The sequence below is a fragment of the Bubalus kerabau genome, chromosome 3 (assembly GCF_029407905.1).
Source record: "Bubalus kerabau isolate K-KA32 ecotype Philippines breed swamp buffalo chromosome 3, PCC_UOA_SB_1v2, whole genome shotgun sequence".
In the NCBI taxonomy this organism is placed as follows: domain Eukaryota; kingdom Metazoa; phylum Chordata; class Mammalia; order Artiodactyla; family Bovidae; genus Bubalus; species Bubalus kerabau.
In genome coordinates, this window is record NC_073626.1 from 124,830,019 (window position 1) to 124,846,709 (window position 16,691).

Here is a 16,691-nt window from a genome sequence, read left to right on the forward strand (position 1 = left end):
TCAAGCACAAGATTAAAAATGCAGCTGTGACAAGCCAAAATGGCTTCTTCCAAACGCAAACAGTTTTGAGTTTGCACATTTCTTGCACGGTAAAGTGTGTGGAAGGAGCACACAATGCCGGTAAGTTCAGTCAGGGAGGGCTACAGAGCTGCAAGAAGATGGCCATCTGGTGGGCCTGATTGAGAATCATCAGGAACTGGCACACCCACCCCATTCCCATCCCCCAGCCAGAGAGTCCAGCCTCAAAGTATAATCCCCCAGTGACAAAGAGTCACTCTTGGGAATAAGCAATTCTCAAAGAGTTTTCCGTGAGCTCATTCTTGAAAGGAAAAAAAAAAAAGAGTACTCTTATGTAAAATTAGTTTGGAAAACTCTGAGTAGAAAAATTTGCATGTGTATGTTTGTTGAGCTGATGCACTTTTCAGAACTTTCACTAGGCCAGTATTCATTATGCTATTTTTCCCTGACCAGCTTTGATGCACTTACTGGAGCATAGATTCTAGAACATTCTTGCTTGGATTCCAATCTTGGCTCTGCCATTGAATAGCTGTGTTGTCTTGAGCAAGTTCCTTAACCTCTTTGTGCCACTGTCTCCTCAGCTGTGAAATGAATATAATAATACCTACCTCAGAAGATTGTTGAGAAAGTTAAATGAGCTAATATATGGAGAGTCCTTAGAAGAGTGCTTGGCATGTAGTAAGCCTTAGAAAACTGTTGCCTACCCTGATTACTATCAGAGCACTGATATTTGTGAAACTTATCTGGGAAATGCTAGGTAAAGGCATTGTCTATGGAAGGTTCCCACAGAAGTGGCACACAGTCTTTTGTGAAAGCTGTTTCATTTTCTCTAGCTGGAATGTCCTAACTCAAACTTACAATGAGCCTTTGAAACAATTTAAGAGTTTCTTCCTCAGATAAGCCTTCTGTGAATCTATTCAGAAAACTACTCACTCTATAAAATCTTAAAGGAATATTGTGGGCTGGAGTTGCCTTGGATCAGAGAATTTGCCACAGTAAATTGCAATGATTATGTGTCTTTCTCCCACAATGACTATGACTCTTCAAGGGCAAGAACTTTATCTCTACGGCCCCAGCACATAGCACAATGTCTGGGACACACGTGGTGCTCATCATGGCTTAATTAATTAATCATGAATGTTTGCATGTTGCCTGGAAAGGATGGCACATGACGTCTTCCACTGCTTACTAGCACAATGACGTGAAAAGCGTGACTGTCTCATGCCTCCTCCACTTATCAGCTGTGTGATCTTGAGCAAGTCACTTCCCTTCTCTAAACCCGTTCCTTATCTTAAAAAATTAGCAATACTCAGTTACCTCTTAGGGTTTGGGGATTAGAGGTAAATGTCAACCCTTCCCATTCCCTCACACACCCCCATGTGCACACACCTATCTCCAAGCTCTTAGCTTCACCCCACTCCAACCCTCCAGGCTTTACACACCTTTCTTCATCCCCTTAACCCCCAAATCCTACTTAGCCCTTATGCTACAATGAGTCCTTCTCTGAGAATTGAGCACAGCCACACCTCCCTGAAGTCCTCTTAATATGCATATACCCTAGGGGAGGGTAATCTACTGAGTCCCTAACACTTTAGCCTGAATTACTTTGGTAGAGGCTTTCTGAGATGCCTGTGCAGTCTGGGAGCTGGGTACCAGGGATCGGTAAAGGCTGATCAGGGAAAGGCAGCCTATGAAGTGGAAAGAGAGCAGACCTTGGTGCCAGAGCTGAGTTCAGATCCGAGCCTCTTACTGCTGGGCAACACCCCTCTGAACCTGGGCTACCTCACCTATCAAATTGGTGTCTTAACCCCTCACAGAGTGCTGGAGAGAGCAAACGAGATTGTGTATTCAAAGTGCCTGGCACTTCTTGAACCCTCGAGCATTTCAGGTCCCTCTCTCCTGCCTTCTCACAGTGAGATAGGTGATATGAAGAGGGAAAGGGGTAGGGGTGGAAATAAGGCTTGGGCTGAAAATGGCTGTCATGCTGGGAGCTTAATTTTTTATTTTTTATTGGAATGTAGGCAATTAATAATGTTGTGATAGTTTCAGGTGAACAGCAAAGGGACTCAGCCATACACGCACATGTATCCATTAGGAGATTGATTTTCATCAGGGCTGGCCTGGTGGTCTGGGGCAGGGGTCGGGGTGTAGGTATGGGGTGAGGGCCTCTCTCAGTTGTTGTTCATCAACCTCCGCTCTCCAGAGAAGGGAGAGAAAGTGGGTAGCCTGCCTCTCGCCCTTACTCCCCCTTTTGGTTCTCCACCTGGAGACGCTCCGCTTTGGCCTTATCAGCCACATGTTGGCAAAGCTACTCTACATACAAAAGGGTAAGCCAGCTGGCCAAGTGCAGCCCATGTTGATACAAAAACGAGAAGTGTCTGCAGGAAACACAGGTGGCCACAGCCTCTGTCTCCAAGAGGAATGGTGAGGGAGCTTCAGGGCTGGGTGTCGCCATGACTCCACAGACGTGTGGGAATGTGAGTAGGCCTGGGCCTGGGGGCTACCAGCGCCAGAGCGAGGGTGCGCCAGCACTCAGAGGTTGTAGGGACTGAGTCTGGCACAGAAGCCATTCCCTGTGACTGTGTCCTACCCTGGCACCCCTGGCACCGCTTTTCCGTCTGAGTCCTGGAGGGGAGAGAAGGAAATCACCGCTGTGTGCCTGTGCCTTCCCTGTGTTATAGGTCTGCCTTAGTGTCCATGAACCTGTCCCACCATCATCTCTGCAGAGCAGGCATCTAGTCGGGTGGTGAAGTCTGCCCTCCAATCAGGGAGCATTTGGGGAGCTCTGAACTTGGATGGAGGAAAAACACATCTTTATCATCACTTTAATTGAAATGTAGCATTTCTTTCCATGAGGAAAGCAAGCTAGGAATCACAAGTAGTGTTAGCCATACTTGTCACCAAGAAGAGTCACATGTATTCTCACACATAGGACAGTGATCACAGATGCATGATGCAGTCACCTGATGTGTAGACCCTCCTTAGTCTAGTTAATGGAATGCATTTATAGGAAAGCACATGTAATACCACGTCATAAATTTGTGCTGTAAAATATTTTGATAATTATTTTAATGACTTCCTTTGTAACCTTGTGCATTTTATTTTATGCATACAAAAGAATATTTCTGAGGAGACGTTCATGACCTCATCAGGCTGCAACAGGGTTTGTTGGTACAAAAATGTCAGGAACTTGTGCTCTGGAGTCAGGAGTTTCTGATCCTAGCCTTCATTATGGCAGAAAGTGAAGAGGAACTAAAGAGCCTCTTGATGAAAGTGAAACAGGAGAGTGAAAAAGCTGGCTTAAAACTCAACATTCAAAAAAGGAAGGTCATGGCATCCAGTCCCATCACTTCATGGTAAATAGATGAGGAAACAATGGAAACAGGGATAGACTTTATTTTCTTGGGCTCCAAAGTCACTGCAAATGGTGACTGCTGCCATGAAATTAAAAGACGCTTGCTCCTTGGAAGAAAAGCTATGACAAATCGAAACAGCATATTAAAAAGCAGAGACATTACTTTACCAACAAAGGTACATATAGTCAAAACTATGGTTTTTCCAGTAGTCATGTATGGATGTGAGAGTTGGACCATAAAGAAGGCTGAGAGCCGAAGAATTGATGCTTTTGAACTGTGGTGTTGGAGAAGACTCTTGAGAGTCCCTTGGACTGCAAGGAGATCAAACCAATCCTAAACAAAATCAATCCTGAATATTCATTAAAAGGACTGATGCTGAAGCTGAAGCTCCAATACTTTGGCCACCTGATGCAAAGAGCTGACTCACTAGAAAAAAAAGACCCTGATGCTGGGAAAGATTGAAAGCAGGAGAAGGGGACGACAGAGGATGAGATGGTTGGATGGCATCACTGACTCAATGGCCATGAGCAAGAACAAGCTCCAGGATATGGTGAAGGACAGGGAAGCCTGGTGTGCTGCAGTCCATAGGGCCACAAAGAATTGGACACAACTGAGCAACTAAACAATGAAAACAATGACATACGATGCTTAGAGGGATAAATATGATCAAAGTCTTAGCACACTGACAGCTATACTGTGAGTGTTCTGATACCAAAATGATTCTATCACCCTGAGTCATCTCCCCCTCTCTGGGCACAGGGAACTTACCCAGCCCACCTGTACCATGTAGAATTCCACGAGAGAAACAGAACCAACAAGAGATATAAATTAAGGAAATTGTCGCAAGGAACTTGCTTATATAACTGTGGGCAGTTATATAAGTTTTAAATCTGAAATGTTCAAGGCAGGCAATCTGGAAGGGCAGGCTGGAACCCTCTAGCACAAGCTGAAGTTGCTGTCTATCCACAGGTGGGACTTCTCCTCAGAGAAGCTTTGGCTCTGTTCTTAAGGGCTTTCAACTGATTGAATCAAGCTCACTCAGAGATGATCTCCTCTATTTAAAATCGACTGATTATAGACATTAATCACATCTTCAAAAAGAAAAAAAAAAACAAGAAAAAACTAACAAAAAAGTCTTCACAGCAACACCTAGATTAGTGTTTGATGGAATAACTGGGGAGTACAGCCAAGCCAAGTTGTTACAGAAGACTGACCACACACCACACAAGGAGAGCACAGGGAGGTGCCAGAGGGTTTCACCTGGAGGGAGCCGGTAAATGTGCACCAGTGCTCCATGAGCCAGCTACATCTCTCCTTCAGAGCCTGACCCAGGCGCTGCCCCTCACCTCTCTGTGTGGGACATCTGGGCCCCTCCATGTTCCCACAGAAAAGGCAGTGAGGTCTGAAGAGCTCAATGCAGTATTTATAGGATACAAAGTTGGTGCAGGCCTCACCTGGGACATCAAGGGGAGTAAGTCATCGCTGGAGGGCCCCTGGAGGGGGACAGATAACTCAGGGACAAGAGCCCCTCAGAAGTACACAGCAGGTGCAAATCTTCACGCAGAGAGACAAGAGCCTTTTTAGGATGGAGTTTGGGGAGGAGTCTGCTGGGTTGGTTTAGCCCACTCAAGACCAGAATCTTGACTGTTAACTGCCAGACAGACCTTCTCCTCAGTCCCTTAGCTAGGGACTTTATGAAGAAGCTAAGCGTGTTTTAAGCATCACTGCTGAGAATCCTGGACTAGCTCCTCACTGGGCCCATTTCTGCTTCAGCCCCTCTTCAAGGAAGGGAAGCAGGAAGCCCTGAGTCTCTTCTTGATTCTCTGTGAACTGCAGCAGATGCTGGCGGGCCACAGCCCCTGCCTCTCTACCTGAGGACAGTGCCTACCGACATTCTGACTGCTGTCCCCATGGTCCCGTGTTCTATGCAAGGGTCACTTCCTGCTTAACATGGGAAGGTGCACAGGCCTGGGACTCTTTCTGCATGGCTGCCCCCTGGTGGCAGAGGGTGGTTATATATCCCTTCTTGCCCAAGTTTATGTAGGTTAAGCTTCAGCAGCAGTAAGAGGTGCTTCTGTCTGGGGATGACAAGGAAGATTTATGGGAGAAAAGGGGATATCTAATCTGGGCCTCAGAAAACCACAAGCAAAGGCATGGGGGCATTAAGGAGCAGGGCTCTTGAACCCTGCAGCCTGGTAAAAACTAAAGTGGGAATGAGGAGCATGAGAGAGACTGTAGACAGTGCTGGAAGTGGGAACCAGCTTTTGCCAAATCCTGGGTCAATCCGGGCCCTCATTAACATGGAAACTGGAGAGTCAGGTCCTTTAAAGGCAGTGAAAACCTTTGTTCTAAAAAATCCCTCTGGGTCCTTGTTTGTATGACTCATAAAGTGGCCTCGGGCAGGAAGAAACCCAGCTCACCATAACAGAAGGGCTCCTGGGACCACAGGGGAACTGGGCAGGAAAGCATGAGCCACATCAAGCACAGGTCTATTCCCAGTAATGAGACCTCCACCCCCAGGAACATTACCACCCAGAGGGTAATTAGAGGGTTTAAACTCCACACCTTTCTGCAAAATCGTAACAGAGTTTAAACATGCAAAGGGGAGCAGGTAAGGAGGGTAAAACGTATGTACACAGCCCTTTGGGGACACCAGTCATGTTACCTATTTTCTCATGTAATCCTTGTAACAACTCCTCCTGAAATATACCATCAGCCCCATTTTACAGCTGGGGAACCTAAAGCTCAGAAGTTAAGCTATTTCCTCAAGATCACACTGCAGTTAAGTAGCCCAAGTGGTATTTGAACCCAGCCTTCACATCGTTTTGCTGCCTTCCACCAGGGTTTGGACATTCAGAAGCAAGTGTGTAATCACCATCACAGTCTGTCCTCATAAGCCCCCTGGAAGATGGGGAGCCTTGTCATCAAGACTGATCGTAGGTATTGTGATCCCCATTTGACAAGTAAGACTGGGGCCTGGAAAAGAGTCAGATGCCCGCACAGCTATCACCAGCTGGAAGAGACCCTGCGAGACTCGGTTTCATCATCTGGACACCGGGACTGACAGCACTGGAGCAGACACCCTGAGCCCACACCGTCTCAGCACACATAAGCCACCCTCTCAACCACCAACACATGCATTTCTGAGCCCAAGGTGCAGAATGGGCTGACCGGGGGCCAGAAATCTGCACTCTGATTCTTTGCCCAGGAGGCAGGATGAACTCTGCCTCTAGACTCACTGAAGCAGCCTATCCAGTGGTCCGTGGGAGTCATATGTAAGCACTCCTTTGATGGGGGCAACTCCAAGATGCCTGTTGCTTTCTTCTCCCACCCCCATCCTGCCTCCCGCAGCCCTTCTGGTGTCTCCTGGCCTCACCTCCCCAAAATGAACCCCTGTTCATTCGTTTCTGTCTCTGGCTCTGCTTCCTGGCAGTGGAGGGGAACTACATGAGCTCATGCATGTACATCCATAGCTTGCTGTTTTGTGGGTGGTTGTGAGTGTGTGTGTGTGTGCGTGCTAAGTTGCTTCAGTCTTGTCTGACTCTGTTGCAACCCCACAGACTGTAGCCTGCCTGGCTTCTCTGTCCATGGGATTCTCCAGGCAAAAATACTGGAGTGGGTTGTCATGCCCTTCTCCAGGGGATCCTCCTGACCCAGGGATTGAACCCTTTTAAATTTATAATACTTCTGGGTTGGGAATTTGCACCTCCTCTGTTCTCTGATCCCCCAAGAGTGTTACAGGTCCCTAGCTTCCACCTGCCTCTCTTTGAGCCCCCAGAACACCTCAGGCTCTCAGCTTCTCTTCTTCTGATGGACAGAAGTAGAACTCTGCAACCTCACCCAGCTGCCTAGACTGTCATTTGGCCCCTGTGCCAAAGTGGGGTTGAGGGCTGGAGAAATCTCTGACCCTGGCTTCTTTCTGGTTGGGACTCTATTTGCCTCTCAACCCCGTGCCCCTGCCCTCTGACACCTGGAAAAACCCAGAGTGAGTCCTTCCAAGGCCCCATCTCCCTCTGTCCACAGTCTAAAAGCCAGACAGGCTGATGATGCTGGCCACACAGTTGCCTTCCTTCCCTGAACTGCCTGCTTCCCTTTAACATCCCTACTTCCACCCTGGACCTCCAATCACTACCCCACCCCCAGGGAACATCCACAGTCTGGGGTTCCTGCCTCTGCCCTTCCAAGAAAAGATAAGCTTTCACAAATAAAATAAATTTGCAATTTCTTAAAGAGGCTGGAGACAGCAGGGTGTGGGCCACAAATGTAGGCTTTCAGGCATTGGCAGCAGGACACACAGAATGTCATTCAAGGCAGAAGGGATAGTTTTCTGCCCAAGGTCAGGCCTCTTTGGGGTGGGCAGGTCTGACTCACAGTGGAAAGGCCACACCTGTGCTCTCAAAGGGGCCCAGACCACCCCTCTCCTCCATCCTTTACCCCAAAATTCAAATCCAGGCTAGTCTAACCCCCCCCAAAAAATTGGATTTTCATAAGAGTTAGGCCTCAAAATAGGAATAGGGGCAGGATGAAGAAAAAAAGCAGGCTTCTCTGCCTGTCCCCCTCCCTACTTTAGCCCTGGGGATGAGGGAGAAGCCACAGAGGCAGGCAGTCTCTCTGACTCTCCTGGCTCTTGCTCCATGAATTGGTCTGGAACCTGTCCACTGGGCCCATCAGGGCTCCCCATGCATCCTCCCCTGGCCAGGAGGCCCCTGGCAGCTCTGGTCAGAGAGCCCAGCTGGCCGCAGCCAGCCCCCTGCCCACCCTGGGCCCTGCTCAGAGGACAAGCCTGAACTGATTCTGTCAGGAAAGGTTAGACTTCTCTCCCAGGCTGGCTGGATTCAGGGGGACGAGACAAATGCGTTCAGACAGCCCGGATCCAGAGCGCTATCTGTCAAACATGCTGGCCACCTCTCCGGCAGTGCTCTCCCTGGAAAGATCATGCAGGCTCCATCCATCCTGTCTTGAGAAGGCTGGCATCCTGGCCTGAGGCTTAAGAAAGGAGATGGAGGAAGCAGGTGCCTGCAAGTGGAGGGCCCTTGGGGGAGAGGTGCTACATCCAGACCCTTGTGGAGAAGCCCAGACACTAGGTGGAGACTGATCAGGCACCTGACTGTGAGATGATTACAGCACAAGCCACAACCTGGCTTTGGGAGGAGGGCTGAGGACTATGCGCTCACACACCCTGTGCTGTGAGGGCTCTCCTTTGCTTCCTGCAGAGGCTCACAACCTCCACACTTCCTGCACAGACTAGCTGATATGGCAGTGGATAGCAGGCACACTAGGTGGAGTAAGCAGGAGTGAAACCCACAAGCCTCTGAGCCCCTCCCCAGGGTGAGCTTGCAGAGGCCATTCCACAAAGCTGAGCCCCTCACCAGCTCTCAGCCTGTCAGCTTCCCTGTGAGTGGTCATTTCTTCACCACAGTCTTCCCCCGCCTTCCCCTGATAAATGCAAGAACCAGAAACTTCACCAAGGTGATGAAATCCCACTAGAAGAATTTCCATGCATCGAGCCATCTTGGGGGCACAAAACGTCTAACCATCACCTATGCATCAGGCAAACCAGATTTCTTATTAGCTTAGCTGACTAGTCATTGTTCAGTCACCCGGTTGTATCTGACTCTTTGCGACCCCATGGGCTGCAGCACACCAGGCTTCCCTGTCCAACAACAACTCCCGGAACTTGCTCAAACTCATGTCCACTGAGTTGGTGATGCCATCCAACCATCTTGTCCTCTGCCATCCCCTTCTCCTGCCTTCAATCTTTCCCAGCATCAGGGTCTCTTCCAGTGAGTCAGTTCTTTGCATCAGGTGGCCAAAGGATTGGAGCTTCAGCTTCAGCATCAGTCCTTCCAATGAATATTCAGGATTGATTTCCTTTAGGATTGACTGGTTGGCTCTCCTTACAGTCCAAGGGACTCTCAAGAGTCTTCTCCAACACCACAGTTCAAAAGCATCAATTCTTTGAGCTCAGCCTTCTTTATGGTCCAACTCTCACATCCATCCACTGGATAAACCATAGCTTTGACTAGATGGACCTTTGTTGGCAAAGTAATGTCTCTCCTTTTTAATATGCTGTCTAGGTTGGTCATAGCTTTGCTTCCAAGGAGCAAGTGTCTTTTAATTTCATGGCTACAGTCACCATCTGCAGTGATTTTGGAGCCCAAGAAAATAAAGTCTGTCACTGTTTCCATTGTTTCCCCATCTATTTACCATGACTAGAAGCTACAAAAATGAACATGGTAACCACAGGGCCTGAATAACAGATGGATCCTTTTGAACTGAATGTTTCTGCCCCCCTCCCACCCAAAATTCATGTGTTCAAACTCTACCCCACAATATGATGGTGTAAGGATGTGGGGCCTTGGGAAAGTGGTTGGGGTGAGGTAAGGTCATGAGGGTGTAGCCTTAGTGCCCTTATAAGAGTCATGGGAGAGCTTGCTTCCTGTCTCCATTCTGCCATGTGAGGATACAAGAAGTTAGCCATATGCAACCCAGAAGAGCTTTCACCAAACATTGGATACACCAGTTCCATGATCTTGGACTTTCCAGCCTCTAGAAATGTAAAAAATACCTTCTGTTGTTTATAACCACTCAGTTAATGGTATTTTGTTATTGCAGCCCAAGCTAAGATAACAGATTAGAGAGTGAATATTATTATTAGAATCACTCCTATCCATGATTCCTGGCCTGGTCTGGCCTCTGATTAGATATGTGACTTTGGGCAGGTGCCAGAGCCTATGTGAGACTCATCAATATTCTATTTATCCCCATTGCCCATAAGATGATTTGAGAGCAGCTGTAGCCAACTTTCCTAACACCGTCACCTAGCTGCTCTTTTAATGGCCACCTGCTCTGTGCCTGATACTTTTCTGCATTCTTGGAATACAGTGAACAAAGCAAGCAACCATTCCTACCCTCAGAGGGTTCACATTGGGGTGGGTGGGTGTGCCCCAAACTACCCCTTCCTCTTTATAAGGCATTCACAAAGACCAAAACTCCTCCAAACTTACTGAAGGTCACCTCTTAGTGTGACAAGCCTCCATGTCCTGCATGGAGTAGGCCTGCCCTCTGCTGACTCATGAAAGAGCCAGAGCAACAGGAAGGGGCACAAGATGGGTGCAGATGGCTGGCCCACCACCAGGTCAGTGGCAGGGCACACCAGTTAGACCAGTTAACTCAGTGTTCAGGGCCCACACCTGCCCATCAGCCTGTAGGTACTAGAGAGCCTTGGGGCTTTCTTTGAGTTCTTTTAAAAAGTGCACGATACTGGATGCTTGGGGCTAGTGCACTGGGACGACCCAGAGGGATGGTATGGGGAGGGAGGAGGGAGGAGGGTTCAGGATGAGGAACACATGTATACCTGTGGCAGATTCATTTTGATATATGGCAAAACCAATACAATATTGTAAAGTTAAATAAAATAAAAATTTTTTTAAAAAGTGCTTTCTTCACATATACAATTTCCAAAGTTGACCCTGCCAGTGACTCAGCCAGGAAAGATTTTACTTCTATTCTTTCACTTGATGATCACTTTGATATCAGCAACCCCCCACCATGAGGCCTTAGTGCTGCTTCCCCTGTGAAAACTGGCCAAAGAGAACACTCAGGTCCTTCTCCTAAACCCTGCTCCCATAACACAGGACAGTTATTCTAGGAGCTTCCAGCAAGAACTGGGAAAGAACTGGAGGACAATAAAGAGAGGTTAAGGAGCACAGAGCCCTGATGGTCCTGCTACAGAAACATGGCTTTCTTCCTGCTAACTTCTTTTTTTTTTTTTTAACAGTTACTACAACATTATATCCTTGTAGCCTATCTTGCACCCAACAGCTTATATCTCTTAATTCCTCATCCCTATATCACCACTCCACTACCCGCTAGTAACCACTGATTTGTTCTCTGTATCCGTGAGTCTGCTGCTTTTTTGTTACATTCACCAATTTATGTTTTTTTTAGATTCCACATGTAAGTGATATCATATAGCTTTTGTCTTTATCTGTCTGACATTTCACTTAGCATAATGCCCTTCAAATCCATCCATGTTGCTGCAAATGGCAACATTTCATTCTTTTTTATGGCTGAGTACTATTCCATTGTATACGTGTACCACATTTTCTTTATCCATTCATCTCTTGATGGACACTTAGGTTGACTTCCATATCTTTCCTGCCAACTTCTTGGCCATTGCCATGGCCCTGCCTCCTGGGAAATGGCTGAGCCACCACACCAAGACTATCAGACTCTCCTCAAGTCTAGATTCAAGATAAGAAAGCCAGCCCTCTCTCACTCTGCCTAATCAAGCCCAACTTCATATATATGGCTCACTGGTGGGGACCCTGTGGGAGTAACTCCCTTACAGAAGCCCCAGCCTCTAGGAACAGGTTGATGACCTCCCTGCTGGACCACAACAGGGATACAGCAGCTTAGTGCAACACAACAACCCCACACCCGATCAGGAGGAACCCACGCAGCAGCCGCAGGAGCCAGGGCTGTGGGGGTGCGGCAAGGGGACTGTCTCCCTGCAGTGGAGGAGGGGCAGCAGAGAAGGTGAGCTAGATTAATCAAATGGTTCAAAGTCAGCCACAGACTGGAATAGAAGACTGGCCCAAAAATGCTCCACTGAGTCCCCCACCTACATTGCCCAGAGAGTTCTGTTCTCCCTAAGCCCCCAAAGGGTGCTTTAGTAGCTGTTTCCCTATGAAGCCAAATGTGTATGCAGTGTTTCTAATAAAATGCAAAGGCTGTCTGAGGCACTCCAGCCCCTCATTTGGCTCTGAGGTGTAATTAATACATAAATTAAGCTCCTACAGACTTACAAATGCCCAGGAAAAAAAAAAAGAAAAGAAAAATATAATTAGCTTGCCCATATGACTCAATCTGTCAGCTCTGAGCTAACGCCACATAACAGATCCTGAGGGCTTCGATCCAGCGCTGCTCCTGCCCTGCTCTGGGGAGGTGGGGTTTTTATGGCACCTGCAGGGAGCCAGGGGCTCTGGGCATGGGCATCCCAGCCAGCAGAGGGCTATGGGTGCAGGCACTGCAGGCTGGGAGCCAGGGCAACCAGGTAGCATCCAGGAACCTGCAGAGGTGGCCCCAGGAGATAGAGAGGGCAGCCCCAGGGACCAGTCTATGCATTGTCCAACTGTGTCCTTCTCTGGGCAGAACTTGCAGCAGGGGCAAGGGGAACAGAGAATTGTACTGAATCTAAGATTCATCTGTCTCTTCTACCCTGTCATCTATGTCCCATACCATGTACAAGAAGAGAAAGACTGGAAAGGGAAACAGAAGCTGGAGAGGAGAAAGGAGCCATGACCGTAATAGAGTTGATAACCACACACATGATTGTGTGGCATCGAGGGCTTTCTCATAAAGGGTGTCACTGGATAGTCAGCACTCTGGGAAAAGGACAAACAAATAGTTTTTTTCCTTCCGCACATTATTTATATTACAAAATCAATATGTGTTTGTTTAAAAAACATTTCAATAAGAGGATGAAGTAAAAAGTACCCCTAAACATTTCTCCCCCGACTCTCAATCCCCAGAGGATTATATCATTAATAATTTATCCTGTTATTGTGTATTCTTTCTCAGTGCATTAATATTTGGAGCAATAATTACTAAAAGGGAGATGTTGCCTTGCATGTGGTTTGGCAACTTATGGGCTATTCACAGCTGTGCTTGTGCTCAGTCGCTGAGTCGTGTCTGACTCTTTGCAGCCCCATGGACTGCAGACTGCCAGGCTTCTCTGCCCATGGGATTTTCTGGACACAAATACTGGAGTGGGTTGCCATTTCCTCCTCTAGGGGATCTTCCCAACCCAAGGATCGAATCCTCATCTCTTGCATCTCCTGCATTGGCAGGTGAATTCTTTGCCACTAGTGCCATCTGGAAAGCCCTACTTCACAATCACCTGCACCATATTGTGTACACACAGCTCCAACTTACGGTTTTTAGTGAATGCACAGCTGCCAGCATATGAAACAATTCATATATTTTTTTATTTATGTTTACCACTTCATTTATGTTGTCTTCTATTAATGGGTTTTTGGCTTATTTCTAAAAGTAAACTTTTTGACTTATAGAAATAATGCTGTGGAGATATTTGGGGATGATATTATTTTTCTTGAATATTATTTTTCATAAACACATTTTTTGTTTGAGGCAAAGAAAAGTCTAGCTGAAAGGATTACAGTTCCAAGCAATCAAGGCCCAGCTATTAGAGGCACTATTCTGATTTTGTAAATTCAATTTCAGTTCAGTTCAGTCACTCAGTTGTGTCCGACTCTTTGTGACCCCATGGACCACAGCACACCAGGCCACCCTGTCCATCACCAACTCCCGGAGTTCACTCAAACTCATGTCCATTGAGTCAGTGATGCCATCCAACTGTCTCATCCTCTGTCGTCCCCTTCTCCTCCTGCCTTCAATCCCTCGCAGCATCAGGGTCTTTTCACATGAGTCATCTCTTCACAACAGGTGATCAAAAATTGAAGTTTCAGCTTCAACATCAACATCAGTCCTTCCAATGAACACTCAGGACTGATCTCCTTTAGGACCGACTGGCTGGATCTCCTTGCAGTTCAAGGGACTCTCAAGAGTCTTCTCCAACACCACAGTTTAAAAGCATCAATTCTTCGGCACTCAGCTTTCTTTACAGCCCAACTCTCACATCCATACATGACCACTGGAAAAACCATAGCCTTGACGAGACGGACCTTTGTTGGCAAAGTAATGTCTCTGCTTTTTAATGTGCTATCTAGGTTGGTCATAACTTTCCTTCCAAGGAGTAAGCATCTTTTAATTTCATGGCTGCAGTCACCATCTGCAGTGATTTTGGAGCTCCCAAAAATAAAGTCAGCCACTGTTTCCACTGTTTCTCCATCTACTTGCCATGAAGTGATGGGACCAAATGCTATGATCTTAGTTTTCTGAATATTGAGCTTTAAGCCAAATTTTTTCACTCTCCTCTTTCACTTTCATCAAGAGGCTCTTTAGTTCTTTTTCGCTTTCTGCCATAAGGGTGGTGTCATCTGCATATCTGAGGTTATTGAGATTTCTCCTGGCAATTTTGATTCCAACTTGTGCTTCATCCACCCCAGAATTTCTCATGATGTACTCTGCACGTAAGTTAAATAGGCAGGGTGACAATATACAGCCTTGATGTACTCTTTTTCCTATTTGGAACCAGTCTGTTGTTCCATGTCCAGTTCTAACTGTAGCTTCTTGACCTGCATACAAATTTCTCAAGAGGCAGGTCAGGGGGTCTGGTATTCCCATCTCTTTCAGAATTTTCCACAGTTTATTGTGATCCACATAGTCAAAGGCTTTGGCATAGTCAATAAAGCAGAAATAGATGTTTTTCTGGAACTCTCTTGCTTTTTCAATGATCCAGCGAATGTTGGCAATTTGATCTCTGGTTCCTCTGTCTTTTCTAAAACCAGCTTGAACATCTGGAATTTCACGGTCCACGAATTGCTGAAGCCTGGCTTGGAGAATTTTGAGAATTACTTTGTTAGCATGTGAGATGAGTGCAATTATGCGGTAGTTTGAGCATTCTTTGGCATTGCATTTCTTTGGGATTGGAATGAAAACTGACCTTTTCCAGTTCTGTGGCCACTACTGAGATTTCCAAATTTGCTGGCATATTGAGTGCAATACTTTCACAGCACAAGCAGCCCAAATATTCTTTTGTAAATTAGTATTTGGGGATGCATGTTCCCCAACTGGACAAGAAGGGCAAAGGAAAACTATAGAGACTTCTAATCTACTGATTCTGCTCTTTGGACCCAACACCAAGCTGTCTGAGCCCTCGCTGATTTGTATGGAAGTCGCTGACCCACCATTGAGGGACATGGGCCAAATTACACTACACATAAGAAGAGTGAGGTGGGAGACAGCAGGTCACCTGGGCAAGGGCAGGCGCCCACAGCTTCAAAACTCCTTCAAGACTCCTCGTGAAAGGGATAATCCCTGTGGGAGGCACAGCTCACCAAGACACAGGCCCTCCAGTCCCTGTTGTAGCTGAGCAAGGTGGTCATATCCTCCTTGTTCAGTTCAAAGTCAAAGATCTGGAAGTTCTCAGCAATGCATTCAAGTGTCACCAACTTGGGGATCACGATCAAGTTCCTCTGCATGGGGAATCAGATCAGCACCTGGGCAGTGGCTTTGATCCTGGGATCCTCCAGTATGGAAGGGTCTTCGGGCTTGGCCCAAGGGCCTAACGGGAAAGCCAAGGGGACTGTAGGCAGTTACCACTATGCCTTTGGTGTTGCAATACTGGATTAACTTCTCCCGAGTGAGGTATGGGTGGCACTTGATCTGGTTAACCACCAGCTTGTATTTTAAGCCAGGTTTGTTTAAGATCTTCTCCACTTGGAGATGGTTAAAGTTGGAGACTCCAATAGCTTTCACCAGCCCTTCGTCCACCAGCTCTTCCATGGCTGTCCAGGTATCCAGGAAATCTTTCTCACTGGGAATCATGTTGCGGTCCTCATCCAATGGGAAGAGTCTTTCCCAGGCTTGAAGCCCATGGGCCAGTGGATGAGGTAGAGGTCCAGGTAGTCCAGCTTCAGCTTCTGGCAGGCATCTTTCACCAGGTCCTTGTTGTGAAATATGCACCACAGCTTGCTGACGATGAAAAAGTCCTCACACTTCATGACCTTATCCTGGAGCTTCACCTGGAGGGCCAGCCCCACTCTGTTCTCGTTCTGGTACACATGGACACAGTCAATGTGATGGTACCCAAGGTCAATCGCCACCTTCACAGCCTCCATCACTTTGCCTGGAAGGGACTTCCAGGTGCCCAGCCCCAAGATGGACATCTTTGTGCCAGTGTAGAGCACGATGTGGTTGGCCATGACTGCTGAGATCCACTGACTGGGATCAGAGGGCCATCTTACACATTTTTTAATAATTTTATTTATTTTGCTGTTGTTGTTTAGATGCTCAGTAATGTCTGATTCTTTGCGACCCCATGGACTGCAGCACAACAGGCTTCCATGTCCTTCACCATCTCCAGAGCTTGCTCAAACTCATGTCCGTTGAATCGGTGATGCCATCCAATCATCTTGTCTTCTGTCATCTCTTCTCCTCCCGCCTTCAATCTTTCCTAGCATCAGGGTCTTTTCTAATGAGTCAGTTCTTCGAATCAGGTGGCCAAAGTACTGGCACTTCAGCTTCAAGATCAGTCCTTTAGGGTTGACTTCCTTTAGGATTGACTAGTTTGACCTCCTTGCTCATTTTGGCTGCTCTGGATCTTGGAAGCTGTGCAGGCTTTTCTCTAGTTGCAGTGAGTGGGGGCTACTCTCCAGTTGCAGTGCACAG

General features: G+C 47.2%; 1 pseudogene; it reads right to left on the reverse strand.

Moving 5' to 3' along the window:
* Positions 1–15,310: 15,310 nt before the first annotated feature.
* LOC129647297 (aldo-keto reductase family 1 member B1-like) lies at positions 15,311–16,225 on the reverse strand (annotated as a pseudogene).
* Positions 16,226–16,691: the final 466 nt, after the last annotated feature.